Source organism: Argiope bruennichi, chromosome 7, assembly GCF_947563725.1.
Source record: "Argiope bruennichi chromosome 7, qqArgBrue1.1, whole genome shotgun sequence".
Taxonomy (NCBI): Eukaryota; Metazoa; Arthropoda; class Arachnida; order Araneae; family Araneidae; genus Argiope; species Argiope bruennichi.
In genome coordinates, this window is record NC_079157.1 from 89,527,140 (window position 1) to 89,543,127 (window position 15,988).

Consider the following 15,988-nt stretch of genomic DNA (forward strand, 5'->3'; position numbering starts at 1 on the left):
TAACAAGAATGTGAAATATAAATATCTAACAAGAATATGAAATAATGCATATTTTAAAATCTGGACGTTGGACGTTGCTAAGGGCTGAAGTTTGAGAAACAGTAGGACCGGATTAAGCCTTATAGGGATGCTGAGGCAATTCAAATTTTGGACCCCAACTCCCCCTCCCCCCTCAGTTTCTGAAAAAAGGGTTTTTTAAAATTGATATTAGTTTAATCTCTATACAATGAACTCGCTCTAATTCGACTTGTCCGTCTTAAACGCCGCTTCTGAAACGTTGTACTTTGTAATGAGTCATTCTTTCCTACTAAAATTTGAGAACTTCTCCTTTTTGTTACATAATGTGTCTGTTAAATGTGCCGTTACTCAATATCTTAACATATTGTTAAATCATACCTCACACTTAAAAAATGCATCATTGTATAATTCACTGTTGCCTATATGATTTTCTATAATCCGTCAGCTGTCCCAATTCATATATATCGGATTAAGGAAAGTCGACTGTGTAAACAGTTTTTAAGAATTAAATATTGTAACTGATTGGTATAACAAAATATTTACTTTCAGTTTTACCGTCAAAAGAGGTGGCTTTAGTAACCCACGTATGAAAAAAAATTATGTTGAATTTTTAAAAATAAAATTTAAAGTAATAGTTAAAAAGAGGTTAAATATTTATGTTAAAGAAGTATAAAACTTCATTAACCAGTCAACCAAACGCGAGAAAGTTTGGGCCACGTTAGTCTGCAAACAAATTATAAAACATGAAAAAAAAAATCTTAAAATCATTACTTTCAGTTTCATTACTTTTACATTTACATTTACTTTCAGTTTCACCATCAAGAGAAGTGGATTTTGTAACCCACACATTAAAAAAAAAATGATGGTAAAAACATTTTTAAACTAAATGGTAAAAAGATTATACAACTTTTCTAACATAATATAAACTATTTCAAATTTGTAAAACAATCAACCAGCTGTTAAAAAGATTGGAACATGTTTATATATAAACAAATTGAAAAACATTGAAAAATTTTGAAAATGTTGTCCGAAATTTAAAAGGTTTTGATTTTAATTTGAGTAAGTCAAAGAATCTTATAAATCAAATGTAAATACGAAGTTAGATTACACTACAAATAACACAAATAAATTTGTTCGAAACATGGGTGCCTATAGGCAGTTGCCTCTTTTGTCTGTTCGATAATCCGGTTCCAGTAATTCAATACCCGCATGGCCTCGCCGGTTAAGGGGTTAAATAAAATATATATATTATTAATTCGCATGGACAAGTACGTATCGGTTTTTCTTGGTATAGGCCAGGCCATGAAACTTGCTATACGTCAAAATAGCATGAACATAAAGGTATGATTGGTTTATAGAAAGCATTTGGTTTTTATCTAAGATGAAGCAAAATTGAAAAATCATGACATTTCTTTCAGATCAGCCAATTTTATTGTATACTCCAGTTTGATTATTTCGCAAGAAAACAGAAGGAGCACCCAGTTTTACTTTTTCCTCACGTTGACGGTGAAAGGTAAAGGACAATTTTTTTATGCAGAGGTAAGCTGTCGAATGACCTGCTATTGCCATATTAAATCTCCTTTCTTCTGTAATTTTGGCTATTTGCATTCGAAATGATGACATAAACACAACAGTTTGCTGCGGTTGAAATGGCATCACGAATAATTTGGCGATTTCGGTGAAATATTTCAACTTTGGCCCATTGTTTGGCGAAACGGTTTGAAATTGCCTCTGTAGCCGAGAAATGCCGTTCGCCATCGGGAAGGTGATTTAACATATCACGAAGTTGTATTCTAATGTGTCATAATAATTCCTATTGCGTTATATGACCTTGAGTCCTTAGGTGTAAACGCCAGCCGACCAATAGGAACACTGTAATATCATAATGATCTGTACTATAAAACTTTATGAATGCTTTTGGATGTGGGATTTTATTTTGTTTTTACCGAATTTTTTCTTTTTATGTTGGTCCTCTTTGGATATAAAATCATATCAAATGAGAGACCTCGAACTGGTTCTCAAGGTGGTTACGTATGTTTATATTGTTGTAATTTAAATTCTTTAAACAATCCAGAATTAATTTCTCTTTGTTATGTTTAGCGTTTTATCTTTTTTCTTTGTTTGTTCTCTTCCGTATCAAATGTACAAAAAAAAAGTAATTTTCAAATAATTTTGATTTTTAGAGGAATTCCTAGTTGTAGGTAGATTCTTATAGGAAGACTACTTATTGCAATGGTTCTCATGACAATGGGAAAATTTCTTCAGTTCTTCACAGATCATGGTCCCTAAAACCCAAAATCATTCTTCGCTCAAATGTTTGTTATATACATATGCGTATAACGATTTGCCCATGTTATCTTTTGAACAGGATAACTTAGAGTAACATCTTTTGGATTTTAATTGGCTTGTAATATGTTGTTAGAAATGTAAAAATTTCGGACAAGTACGTAAATGGCCCATCTAGCTCAAAGGGGTGTGGAAATTATGGTGTGTTGAAACTTTCATTTCGCTATAGCTTTCTTAATATTGAAGATAAATAAATCCAATGAGCCAAATTGGCGTCTCATTAAAACGTCTCATTTTTGTATGTAGAGTTTTTCGATAACTGCAATATCTTAAAAGTTAGGGACTAAAATGGGATTTTCAAGTCCTAATTTTGACCGTTTCTTACATCAACAATACATGTTTACAGATAGTAATTTAAATGTAAAGGAATCTATCTTTGCCTTCCAGCTTGCTGAGAGGAATATTTTAGATCTCCACGAGTCAGGGAAAAAGAAATCACAATTGGAAACATGTCAGTCTATCTGTATGTTAGTACAACAACTCTAAAATTCAAAGAACATGGTAGACAAAATTGTGAATGATTATATCACCTGCATTATTGATCTGAATTAAATTTTGGATTGACTCTCTGTTGATCAGTCTGTTAAGAATTCAGTTAACCACGTGGTCTTCCTGGGGGGGGGGGAGCTAGCTGCCAATCATGTAAATATCACGTGGTCTCTGTTGATGTTGGTATATATATATATATTCTAGTAGAAGGGAACTCGACTCGTGTGCTAGGGGGAGTGTGATCTCGGCTCTCTCCCGAGAAATCTTATGTGTAGTTCTCTAGGCTTTCTACACTATGACGTAATCATGTGCCTTTTGTTGTTGTTGCCAATAAACCATATAAAAGACAACATGTGTCTTCAAATCATTTCAACCAGACCACAATCTCCACTATCAAATAAATTATTGTGTAATCAAGAAAAGCAGCAATAATTTATTTTCAAGTCTGCTCGTTTATGTGGGAATGCGGTGACTTCAGCAACTGAGATAAATAAAAAAAATTTAGAATGTGATATTTCTTATGCACCAGAAAGTAGATATGTTCTTCTATACTCTATTCTTTTCACTTTGCTATAAATTTACATCTAAATTGAATCGGTTAAAATATACAAAAACGTCAAAAAAAAAAAAAAAAAAAAAAAAAACCCTAACATGGGTGAACATTTTTCTTAAAGTGATTCCATTGTTTTTTTTCTATTGATGTATTTATTAGCTTAATTTTTTTTCCACTGCAGTAGTTTCAATTTAAATTAATTCCAATTCTGTCTTGGTTATCTTGTTGCTCTTTGTTAGATATTCTGTATATTCGTAATACCCTCCCCCTCCCCTAGTGGAATTTTTCAGCATTTTCCCATAAATAGTGTCAATTTAGCCCCGTTTTGTATCGATTGTTGGTAACCAATCCTCCTATTTTATTTGTGCAAAAAATGCCATGCCAAAGACGATTATATTGCTAATGATAAGATTTTGACAAAGATTTTTTTTTAAATTAATCCTTTAAAAAGTTCTTTTGAGTTTATTGAAATTTATTGCATGTAATTAGAGCTGTTTGTAAAATTCACTTTTATCTAATTACAATTTCTGTGCGTGTGTAATAGAATATAAAATTAATGTGTATCAGTGTGAATTGATAATATATTAAAAATAAGAAAAGGATAAAACCATAAAGGGAGTTAACATGGAATTACTTGAAAAACTATACTAAGAAGTTTATTTAAAAAAATATGCTGCAAAAAAAATCTTGAATATAATTATCACAAATAATTTGTTGGTAATTATAATTCTACCTGCCCCCCCCCCCCAAAAAAAAAGTTTAAAAAAATTAATGTTCTTTAACCGGTTAATTGTTTCAACATTCGGAACATTTCTAAATTGTCACAAAAATTTAGCGACGACGAGTATACTCGGAGTATGTGTAATACTAAGTTACGTTGTAATGAAATGACTTTTTATTTTATTTCAATAATCACATTTATTTACTTCAACTGACATATATTTTTTGCATATAAACAAAAATAAACATAAAAAATAAATTTATTATTTTAATTTACTATTAGAGAATGGTATTGAACAAAGCATGGTACAACGCATAATAATCTTTTATTTATTCCTTTGATTTTGACTTGGCCTTAAAATATTTTAAACATATTGAAATTTACGAATATGTTTGCATTTTTACCAAAATTGTAATTTAAAATGCAAATTGCCACTACTTATTACTCCTGACGAATGAGCTCGTCATAACGCAGTATGTACTTTTTCCTTGACGGGTATACTCGTCAAAAACAATTAGCTGGTTAAAAACTTCTCTTTTTATTTCATCTGGTTAAACGTAAATGATCTGTTATTCCTTAGAAATCTTACAAGGATATTGTAAAGAACCTCTTAAGTACTCCCTATCTTATCTTGACATATTTCTCTTCATAAATAAGTAAATACAATGGCTAGAAAACTGCGTTATTTTTTTTAAAGTTTCATTTGGTAGGAGGGAAAGGAGGGGGGCAACCACCATGCATGTTAAGATTATTCTTAAAACGTGACATTTTTTGAAAAGGAAAGAGGTTTTACTCTGCTATTATTGCATTAGTTTTCAATAGAAAGATAAATTGTCTTCAATCTGGTCACTTAGTTGCGTCAGCGCGGTGTGAAGGTGAAGACATGCGAATCTTGATGAACATGGAAGGGTTATCTCGATCGCTGATAGGCGGACCGTGAACGCAAATAAACATGGAATAACTAACTGATAAATGAAGTTGCTTCATTTTATTTTTTTTGTTTGTTTATTGAAGCGGTTCCCGTTAATCTCTTGATGGATTGTCCATTCGGCCTCAAATATTCTTGATGAAAACATTTCTTCAAGTTGCCCGATTAAGAAGGTCCTAATCGACCCTAAGATCTTGTTCTGTTTGTTTATGTTCTCCACGCGTGATTGAACTGCGTGGTTTTGTTACTTTTTTTAATAGTGGCTGTGAGATTAAATTGGATATTAAGGCAGAAGAAATGTGGTATTTATAAACGTAATTAAAAAATTGGATTTATTATTTTTTTTAATTTCCAGCAATTAATGTTCTAATTATTACTACAAAATTTGTTGTATATTGTGAGTACGACTTTTTTTTCATGTAGAAAAATGTAGGTGCTGGTATATGTATGTTGTAATATCTTGATCAAGATCTATCAATTAAGAGAGTAAGTAGCGTAAGAAAACAATTCTTTTATTGACAGCTTTATATATATATGTACGAAAAGCAACTTGGCTCCAGTAACCACCCATCTTTGTCGGGTGGATCCTAACGCTGAAACACGATTCACAAGGAGCTTCTCAAAAAAGCAGGAACAACTACTCCGGGCACAGGCGTCTCTCCGAATTCCAATTCGAAGCCCCTCATTGCTTTACTCTCTGAATTCAATAAACCAAAAATGCCGCATTTTCCCCGTCAGATATCCGCCTCCTATTGTCTCATTGATGAGCTGGAGTTCTCTATCATCCAATAACTGTTCAGCAATGCTTCCTCAATGGTCTCCACACGATCATGGGAATGTCTATTAAAGATCCATCTTTGTACTGATTCTTCTAGAACACATGTTAATTATAATCAATTCACAGCTAACCCCGGCTGAAGTCCACCTGGGTTCGACACTTAACGACAACGGTTGCTGTTGATTATCGTTTCTTGATGATTTGAGGAGTCTCTTCATAAGGGAAAAAAGTTTAGCATCTGGATGTTTTGACATTCTTCTCCCTTGAAGATATAATGGATCTTTTTGAAACAACATCTGTGTCTCATCACCTGGATATAACAAATGACCAGACACAATGACTCTGCTAAGGAAAAGGATCCACATCTGAAGGTCCGTATTCACTTAATTATGTGTGGGAAAACGGGTGACGTTTCGTTTGGTCGGAATGCCAATTACCATGCGAAGGAAAAGGGAAACGTTAGGATATTCGTTTCTTATTGCTGTGCAGTGATACTTCTTGTGTTCAGCCGACCACCCCGCCACCACTGAACGTAGTAGTATCGACAGGATGCTGTGCACTGATACTGTTGGATATATCTTGACCAAATTTGTCACTGTGATGATTTAAAATGCGTGGTTAGGAATCCTTTTTTAAAATTAGCATTAGTTTTATTTATTTATTAAACGATACATCGTTTTTTTTTTTTTGCATGTTTTCATTAATTTCTTATATTTATTGGGTATTATTGGGAAACTTTGATAAATTCGGAGCTGTGAAAAAATTCAAATCAAAGTACCCGAAACGGAAAAATAGGACAAAAGAATCGCATAGGTGTTAAAAGGAAGGCAGATCTTACCCAGCGAATTAATAATGCGTAAGATAGGCAACTCATCTGCAACAAAATGTTAAAAAGAAAATATACTGAACGGTTACTTGAATATTGAACTGAAAACTGAACGGAGACTTGAAAAGACTACAGAAGAGCGAGAACGTAGACTGGGTCGAACAAAATGAAAATCAAGAACAACGGTCATATACGGGTTCAGAACTGAAAGAAAATCTAAAATCCTTGATTGTGTTACTGAAGATCCTGGAACAAACTTTAATATATACAGCTTGTCGTGTTGGTTGCATTGCTCTACAATTTCACTGTCGCATGGTAAATGTAACTATGTGTTTTATCTAGCGTTTCATTTTTTTTTTTTTTTTTTTTTTTTCATTTACCTGTCTTCTTTTATCTGTACTATGTGGAGATGTTTCCAAACTACAGAGGTGCATTTAATTGTTTCTCCGCCTATAAAAGTAGCTTGAATTCTGCTCTATTTATCACAGTGCTGTTATTTTCTACATATTAAAAAAATCGAATTCTTTCTATTTTATACATATCTGTTAAATATCATTAATTTTATAATTATTGAACTAAGAACGAACAATTATTTATTATTTAAAAACTGTTTCTGTTGATTTAAAAAATTCTTTTTCGAAAATTCTCATTGACAATATTCGTATTCGGAACTGTTCTTTAAGCGATTGTTTTCTGAAAACAATTCCACCCAAAACATTTAATCAAAATTCGCTTATTTAAAGTCCAAGCAAAGTGGTATTCGATCTTCCATATTTGGTATTTATTTTTCATAACTGAGGAACCATGACCAAATACTTGATAAAATTTTGAGAATTTAGTTTTTCAACAACGAGTAGGAGTGAAAAAAAAAAATCTTGAATGAAGAAATTCTGGTTAATCTATATTCTAGATAAATGTATATCAAACGCTTATTTACAACTTCTTCAAAAAACACTTTGTTATTAATGGTCCATGGCAGCTGAAAATAAAAGAATTGTTGTGTTTTGCGTGATGAGACTTCTCCGAAACGCATTCGATCTCCAATCCGATACATCGCAATGAAAGAAGTGTGCGTCACTTGAAACTGTTCCATTGGTTACGGCTCATCGCCCTGCTCCTCCTAATGAGCGTGTCGTAATTTGTCCGACAGTCCCGGCCCTGCCACCCTTTTGTTTCTTGCACTCTATTCAAGATGAGTGAGTCATCTAGTGATGTCTTTTTCTTATTTAGAGTTGTTGTAACACTTGTCTCGGTGATTTTTTTTTTTTTTTTTTTTCCAAAGCAATTCAAGAAACTCATTCCCGTTGATTTGATGAAATACTCGAGACGATTGTTAAATCAAGAGTTTTAACTTCAAGAGAGAATAGACATATAAGAGTTTTTTTTTTTTTTTTTTTTCTGACTTGAAATAATAGTAGGATATTGGATCTGGATGGATATTGGATCTCCATGGCGCAAGAGCCAAAACTGGCTATGCTGCGCCAAAACAAGTGGTATGTGTATATTATCATATGATTGTTAAACGAAACATTTCCTCAAGGTTAAAATACAAACAACGTTTTACACTTATAAAAAGAAAGCACAATAAGTTTAAAAGACAAAGGTCTTAAAATTATGACTCCAATTATGGAAAAAATTCCAAGAAAATGTTTAAAATCCCAAAAGTTTTCATATTAAATGGAAAAAATTTATAGCTCTTAGAAATTCAAAGATACTCCTGTGAGGGTGTTCTCCCACCAATTCATGCATTTCCAATGTTAATGAATTAAAAAACCGCACACGATGAGAATTAAATTTAGGACACTGAATTAAAATGTGTAAAACTGTAAGATTAACATTGCAGTCTGAGCACATCGGTGGACGCTGACCAAACAAAAGAGAAATAATAGTAGGAAAAAGCGTAGAAATATTGGAAAAATCCAAAATAATTTATATGAATTGAAAGCAAATTCATGATTATGATTAAGAAGATTTTAATGTAAACTTCGTAACAATCTAATAGTTTTTTTTTTTTTTTGAATTAAAACATTCTAGGAAATCCTAAGCTTCCCTATGCGAGAAAATATTGGGGAGATTACTTTATATTTAGTGCCATTTTATCGCATATCATAAATATTTTGTATCCTTTTATTTATTTGCGTTCGAGTTTCCATTCACCATGTTATTAAATTTAATATAATTCTTAAAATATTTTTATTAACATAAAAAAATAAATAGCTTTCATTAGTTTCTAAGAATCGTTTTGTGTAATTTAATCCTTGAAAAATTGAGATTTGAAAATCGTTTGGTACTAGTGATATTTTCATTTTAATTATATTGATTGAAGGATTTTGTGTATTGTAACATTTTAAACGAAAACATTTCATACATTTAAATTTATTTTAAAAAAAATATTTATGCATCTATAGTTTCAACCCGTTAACATCTGGGTTATCAATTAATATAAAATGAATTGAAACTGGGAAGAATTTTTTTTAGATTACTTTATATTTATTGCCATTCCAATTAAATATCATGAATTGTATTATTTTATTTGCCTTCGAGTTCTCATTCGCAATTTTATTAAATTTAATCATTCTTCAAATCTTATTATTAACATAAAAATATAAATTGCTTTCAGTAATTTTTAAAAATCGTTTTGTATAATTTAATCTTCCGAAAAAATGAGATGTGAAAATCGTTTGGTGTTACTGATAATTTCCTTTTAATTAAAATTAGATAGATTGAAGGATTGTGTATAATATTTTAAACGAAAGCATTTCATACATTTAAAATGTTTTTTAATAGTTATGAATGTATAGTTTCAACCCATTAAACGTGAGGTTTATCATCTAATATAAAATGATTTAAATCTGGGAAGTCTTTGCTCTTTAAATCATTTTAGATTTGAATACGAATCCTCATTAGTTGCCATTTATTAAATTTAATATCGTTCTTCAAATCGTATTTGTAACATAAAAAAAAATAACTTTTCAGTAGTTTTTAAAAATCATTTTGTATAATTTAATCTTTTAATAAAGTATGAGATTTGAAAATCGTTTCGTACTAGTGATATTTTCATTTTAATTAAAATTATATAGATTGAAAGATTTTTTTGTAATATAATATTTTAAACGGAAGCATTTCATACAACTTAAACAAATTTTTTTAATAGTAACGCATATATAGTTTCAACCATTTAAGCGTGTGATTTGTCATTTAATATAAAATGAATTAAATCTGAGGAGATTTTTTTTTTTTAAATTTAAATAATTGTAGAGGATTCGTATTCATATTTTTTCCCCAAGAGAATGATTCTTCTGAAATGCTTCCAACATTGCTGCCAATCTCAGTTTTCTAATATAAAACCTCATGTTATATAATCGAAAGAGTCGCATTCATCCAGTCAAACATTATTGCATCAATCTATTTCGAGAAACACCTCCAGAAAACTCCGCTTTTGATGGCTTGTATATTTTATATGACCGGGAAGATAAGATAGCGAACGAGGCTTTCCATTAACTGGCAGGATAGGAATACCAATGTTGTTGTGGAAAGCATTCCCGCTGTGTTCTGACCGAAAAAAAGATGAATTTTGACACCGCACGTGTCGGTCAGGACGACAGTCCTCAACGCCAAACGACAAAAAGATCAAGTTAAAAATGATTTTTTTCCCTCCCTTTTTCTTCCAGTTTTTTTTATAGACTCACATTAAATGTTGTTACTATACTTTAATTTTTTTTTTCCCCTTCTGTCTATTGCATCAGACGAGTTGATGGTCTAGAGGTGTATATGATAGAATGAACACGTGTTTCTTCCTAATGGGAGTGTCGGGAATCGTTTATTAAGAAAAGGAGGCCACTTCTTTGTAGATATCTGATGGATATATTGCGTCTTGTTACATTTTCAGTTTAGTGATATTTTTTTTCTTTTCTTTTTTTTTTTTTTTTTCCCTTCATTGAATTTCTTGAAGGATCTCAATGGAGGCATTCCAAAAAATTACTCTTACACTAGTCTTTATAATTGTTTTTTCTTTATAAATGTTTTGCCCAATAGAGACCACTTTTTAGTTGGGAGTGGGGGAATGAAGTCAGCTGCTTAGCAAAATAGAAAAAGCCTCTTCCCTAACCTCAAGTGTTCTAAAATGTTTCATAACGAAATTGCTTTTACTGGACTTGTATTTCATGAGAAAGTGTTTGTCTATTTTGATTATTCCAAAATAGTAGCATGAATATGACTTCTTAGTGAGGTAGAAATGAAAAATCTTTTCAACCTTACTCGTTAACGCATTGTTTTTTGGCCTCATATTCATTTCTTTTCTTCGTAATGTAAATAAATAAAATGAAACGAAAAAATCTTTATTTTTTCTTAAGTGTTCGATAGTACTTCGAATATTATGATATTCCAGTGCCTCCTTTTTTACTTTCTCGTATACATAGCACAGAGAAAGTATTGTAATCGTCAAAAAATTCCAACTCGAGATTTTGACAAATCTCCACGTTTTAGAAAGTCCCTGGGTTCGAAAAACACATCTTTGGAAAATATCCGCTTGTCTGTCTGTCGTGACTAATATAACTCGAAAGCGATTTGAGTTAGAGGGTTGAAATTTGGTATATGGTCTTTACATCAAACTTGCAAATTTCTATCTAATTTTGAGTAAAATCTGCTCTGATGGAGATGGTCTGTCCAGCTTTTCAAATATAAGTTAACATACAACTACAAAAAAAAAAAAAAGAAACTAGATTTATAAGATACCGTACACAGATTTTATATCTATAGTGTAGACACTTTCAAATTTTGAGCCATATTCAACTAAGGGTTGACTGTCTGTCGGTCTGTACTTTCAGACACATGTAAACGCGATAATTCAAAAATGCAGTGACTTAAATATATCAAATTTGGTTTGAGAATTTGTGACTACAAGTGCAATTTTGTGTCAATTTTTTGTTTCAATCTTTTGAAAAAACATGCCTAAAACACATTTGATTTCTGGATATTATCAACTGCATGCCTACGATTAATCGCCAAATAACTCGCCAAGGATGATCCGATAAAAAAGGATTCAGTAAAAATGCTAATTCAGTAGTAATGCTAAAAATGCTAATGCCAAAAGTTACTATTTCGCGACTATTGTCTAGTACCATGTAAGGCGTTCTCTGGCATGACAAATTTATTAGAGTATGCGAGAAAGTTTTTGGGAGACTACTTCCTCTGGTTAATTTATGTAAAATTGAAAATTAAATTTCATTTTGAATTTAAATAACTTTTATCACAATAGAGGTAGCCAAAAGGCAGGTTCTTGTATAGAATGACTTGGTATTCTCTGTCTTAGATGCGGTTAACAATATTTTGATACCCGATATTTATTATAGTAAATATTGCATTATATTGGTATTTATTATTTAAAAAATGTTATTCCAATGTTGGCACTTAAATTATCGCTTAGCATTAAACCATACTGTGACGTCTCTTAAGAGTAACTAATAGTCAACAACCTTTCAGTGCAATATGTTTTAATAAGTAATTAATTGCGCACATCACAGGTACGCATATATAAAAGATATAAAGTTATTTCAGCATTAAATGGGCCGTTTGTTAAGTCTTCAGTCTTCTGAGGCCATATTCCACGACACACATCACACACATCGTTTTACCACATAACACTACTCATCCTCACGTCACTCTTTCGCAGCTTCTCTCGTTCTGTTCGTTTTTTGAGTTCGTACATAGAGGGCGCTCGTCAGTACAATACTTATATTCTAAATTGGTTTCGGAGTCGTATAAAACTAAAAGGAATGCATATTCTCATATAAATGTATTTGTTTATTGCTAACTGCGTGCTTTTGGTGAATAATAATTGCGAAGGAGGGTATTAAAATGCTATCTTTAGCAATGAATCCCTGGGATGTGGTTAGCATAAAAGTACCAAAAACGAATGTGTATTTCGGATGCTTTTTCTTTTTTCCGACATAGTTTGACCCAGAACAGCAATTGCAGTCATAAAACGTCTTGCTAAATTTCACTTCTTTAAATCCTGGCATATTTGAGTTATTGCCTTTACCTGCTTGTGAAAGTAAAAATTGATGGACTAACGGATTTGATTCCAAATTTGTTACATATCTGTACTTAAGATATGTAAATATACAGGGTGTTTATAAAGTCCCGGACCCATTTTAATGTTTAATAACTCGTAAAATAATAAAAATATAAACACACTTATGGCATTTATTGGTGGAATAACTCATATATTTTCCTTTTCAGGTTTGAATATTTTTACTTTTGTAAATATCGTCTGCGCGTGTGGTTATTTTCAGATAATTTCATTTTCCAGTCTAAATATCTGTACTTTTCTAAATATTGTCTGCTTATTAATTGCATTTTTCTCTCTTTTGTTTTTGGCAACTATTGCAATGTTATGTTTACTTTTGATGTGTTTGTTCTATGTAGTACTTTTGTATGTGATGTTTTATTCGAGTGGATATTAAGGAGAATGCGTACACCACAAGAGAAAGCACAGATTTTATGGTGGTTCATAGAAATGAAATCGATAGTGCAAGCACAGAGAAATTTCAGAAGAATTTACCAAAAAGATCCTCCATCCAAAAACAGCATCTTGCGGTGGAAAAAGAATTTTCTAGAAATTGGAAGTATCGAAGATAAGAAACGTTCCAGACGTCCTTGCACAAGTGATTTTGATGTTGAGCGTGTCAGAGAGACATTTTTACACAATCCTAGAATATCTGTGAGATCAGCGGCAACAGAATTGGATATGCCAATTTCGACGGTGTACAAGGTTATTAAGAAAAAATTAAGACTGCATGCATACAAAGTTCAAATTGTTCAAGTTTTGGAACCGAACGATAGGCCTAAGAGGATGGCCTTTGCAACAGATATGCTAAGGAGGATAGAAGATGCTGCTGATTTTCTAAAGAGCATAATGTTCTCCGATGAAGCATCCTTTCATGTTTCTGGCATTGTTAATCGCCATAATGTGCGCAAATGGCTCTGTGGATGCCGGCATGCTTGTCGCTACCTGCCGTGAAATTGACTATCGACTTGATATTCTCCGTGCGACGAAGTGGGCACACGTGGAAGTTCATTGACAAGGGTCATGAAACTTTTTGAGTCTATTTAACCATTTATGTTATTAATTTAAATCTATCTTTATTATTTTATGAGTTATTAAACATCAAAATGGGTCCGGGACTTTATAAACACCCTGTATATCAGCTGTATTCATCTGGCTCTTTTCGTGTATAGCTGGCGTGTTTACTTGTAGTCGGACAGCCGGCTGACAAATGTCTTCTGTGGATTTCGTCTAAAATTTTACAGAAATCTACAAATGTAATGTAAGTGATATATACTAAATTTCAACGTCTATCTGAAGGCATTTTGAGTTATGTTTACAGACAGACATCATGCCGAAATTGTGTTGCTCGGGTTTAGAGAAATCTGAAACGTGAAGCGACGACAAAATCTCGAGTTTAGATTTTTTTGATCAATGAAAATACTTTTTCTTTGTAAACTTAGTTTTCCATGAAGTACAAATAAACGCATACCATTATATTGCATAAGTTATAAACTAAGATTGATAGTCTTATATTTATTGTGATGTTACTTGAAAGCAACTTGTAAGGTACCGATAAATATATCAATTGAATCCGGATCCGTAGTTTGCTTTTCTTTACCTTAGTACATTAGAGAATTCTTTATTTTTTTTCTTGGACATTCTCGTCCGATAGGCTTGCAGATTTGCAGCACTCTTTAAACTAATTTAAAAACTTGGTTTTCGTTTTTAAACCTGATTGGCTATATTTCCATGTTATAATATTTTCCATGTTCCATAAACGACTAAAATAATAATAATAAAAAAAGATAGACAATAAATAATTGGGAGATACTTGACTTAAGACTGCAACCCCCCCCCCAAAGCATCGAAATTCGCTTACCATGCTGTAGCGAAAGGTGAAAACAGAAGATTTTTGCTATAAAGTTTTAGGAGCTGCGGTAGCCTGGTGAGGTCTCGACTTCGGAACCGGAGGGTTTCAAGTTCGATGCCCGATTCCACCGAAGAACAGTCGTGCAAGCGGGTCTGGTGCACATTAAATACGTCGGGACCAAACGTCCTCCCGCCTCAGGTGTTGCCCCTATCATCTGACCGTTGTTCCAAATGACGAGGTCCGTCCCAAAATAGCCGTAGTGTTGCTTTAAAAAAACGGGACGTTAATATAACTAAACCAAACCTATAAAGTTTACTAGTGACTGAATTGGTTTGAGTACAGAATAAGTTTGAACAACTAATTGTGTGTGTGTGTGTGTGTGTGTGTGTGTGTGTGTGTGTGTGTGTGTGTGTGTGTGTGTGTGTGTGTGTGTGTGTGTCAGTCAGTTATCTATTTTAAACTTGCTATTACACTCTTGTTTTGCTTTTCCTTGTTAGTTATTATTTAATTTTGAGTTTGCTTTTACGTTGCTCCAAAGGAAACTCGCCAGTTTTAAAAAAATTATTTATTCATATAAAAACGAAAGAATTTTTTAAATGCAGCTTAAAAAAATTTTAAGTTATTTCTAAACAAAGCTGTTTTTTAAAAATCACATTTTAATTGGTACCACTTGCGAAATATTTTTGGATCACTGCTCGTTTCCTAACTGTCGGGCAGCCAAAAGTTTCTATGAATTCATGATCATCGCATGGTTTTTCGTTGAGAACTATATCAAGTGACTCCTAATACGCAACCTAAATCTCCCATTTCATCGATGGGAGTTCACTAGGTCAGCATCCCTGGGGGAGGGGTGGTGGTGTAGAATGACCTGATCGTGACCCTGTCGTTCGAAGAGAGGGGGGTGGCGCCTTGGAATTCCCACCGTTGAATTCCCAGACCCTCTCTTTTTGGAAGAAGAGGATTCGAAGAAAGACCTATCAGTTGTTTTTATTACCCTGTTGTTCTGCGGATGGCGCCCAGGGTGCGAATGACTCTTGCTGCGACTTCACGCTGTGTTTGCAAAACACGAGCCGGCTCTTGTGTCATGTCCACTGATAAGCCACTAGAAGTTGATTGACTTGCGCGTGATTACCCCAGAGGGAGTGTGCTGTCATGCATTGCCGGAACCGTTTGTTGGTTGAGGAGGACTTGCAGAATCACGACTGTCTCCAGGCAAGAGAGGCTTTAACATATCTAAGTATGGGATCTCTATCGGCTCCGGGCGACTGTTTTAACTGCTCCCTTCTGAGAACTAATTTAACTGTTATGATGTCGTGAGATCAGATATCATGGGATTCGTCTCTTGACTATAAAATTAAAAACGTGCCCTTTTAATAGTTGCCTTGCTTTATACAGTCTGATACTTCTTGA

The 15,988-nt window shown here is 32.8% G+C and overlaps 1 protein-coding gene across 2 annotated transcripts in view; it reads left to right on the forward strand.

Annotated features, from left to right (window-relative positions):
* Window positions 1-15,988, forward strand: part of LOC129976322 (mucin-2-like) — a 156,153-nt gene that overhangs the window by 72,587 nt on the left and 67,578 nt on the right. The gene's annotated exons all lie outside the window — the stretch shown is intronic.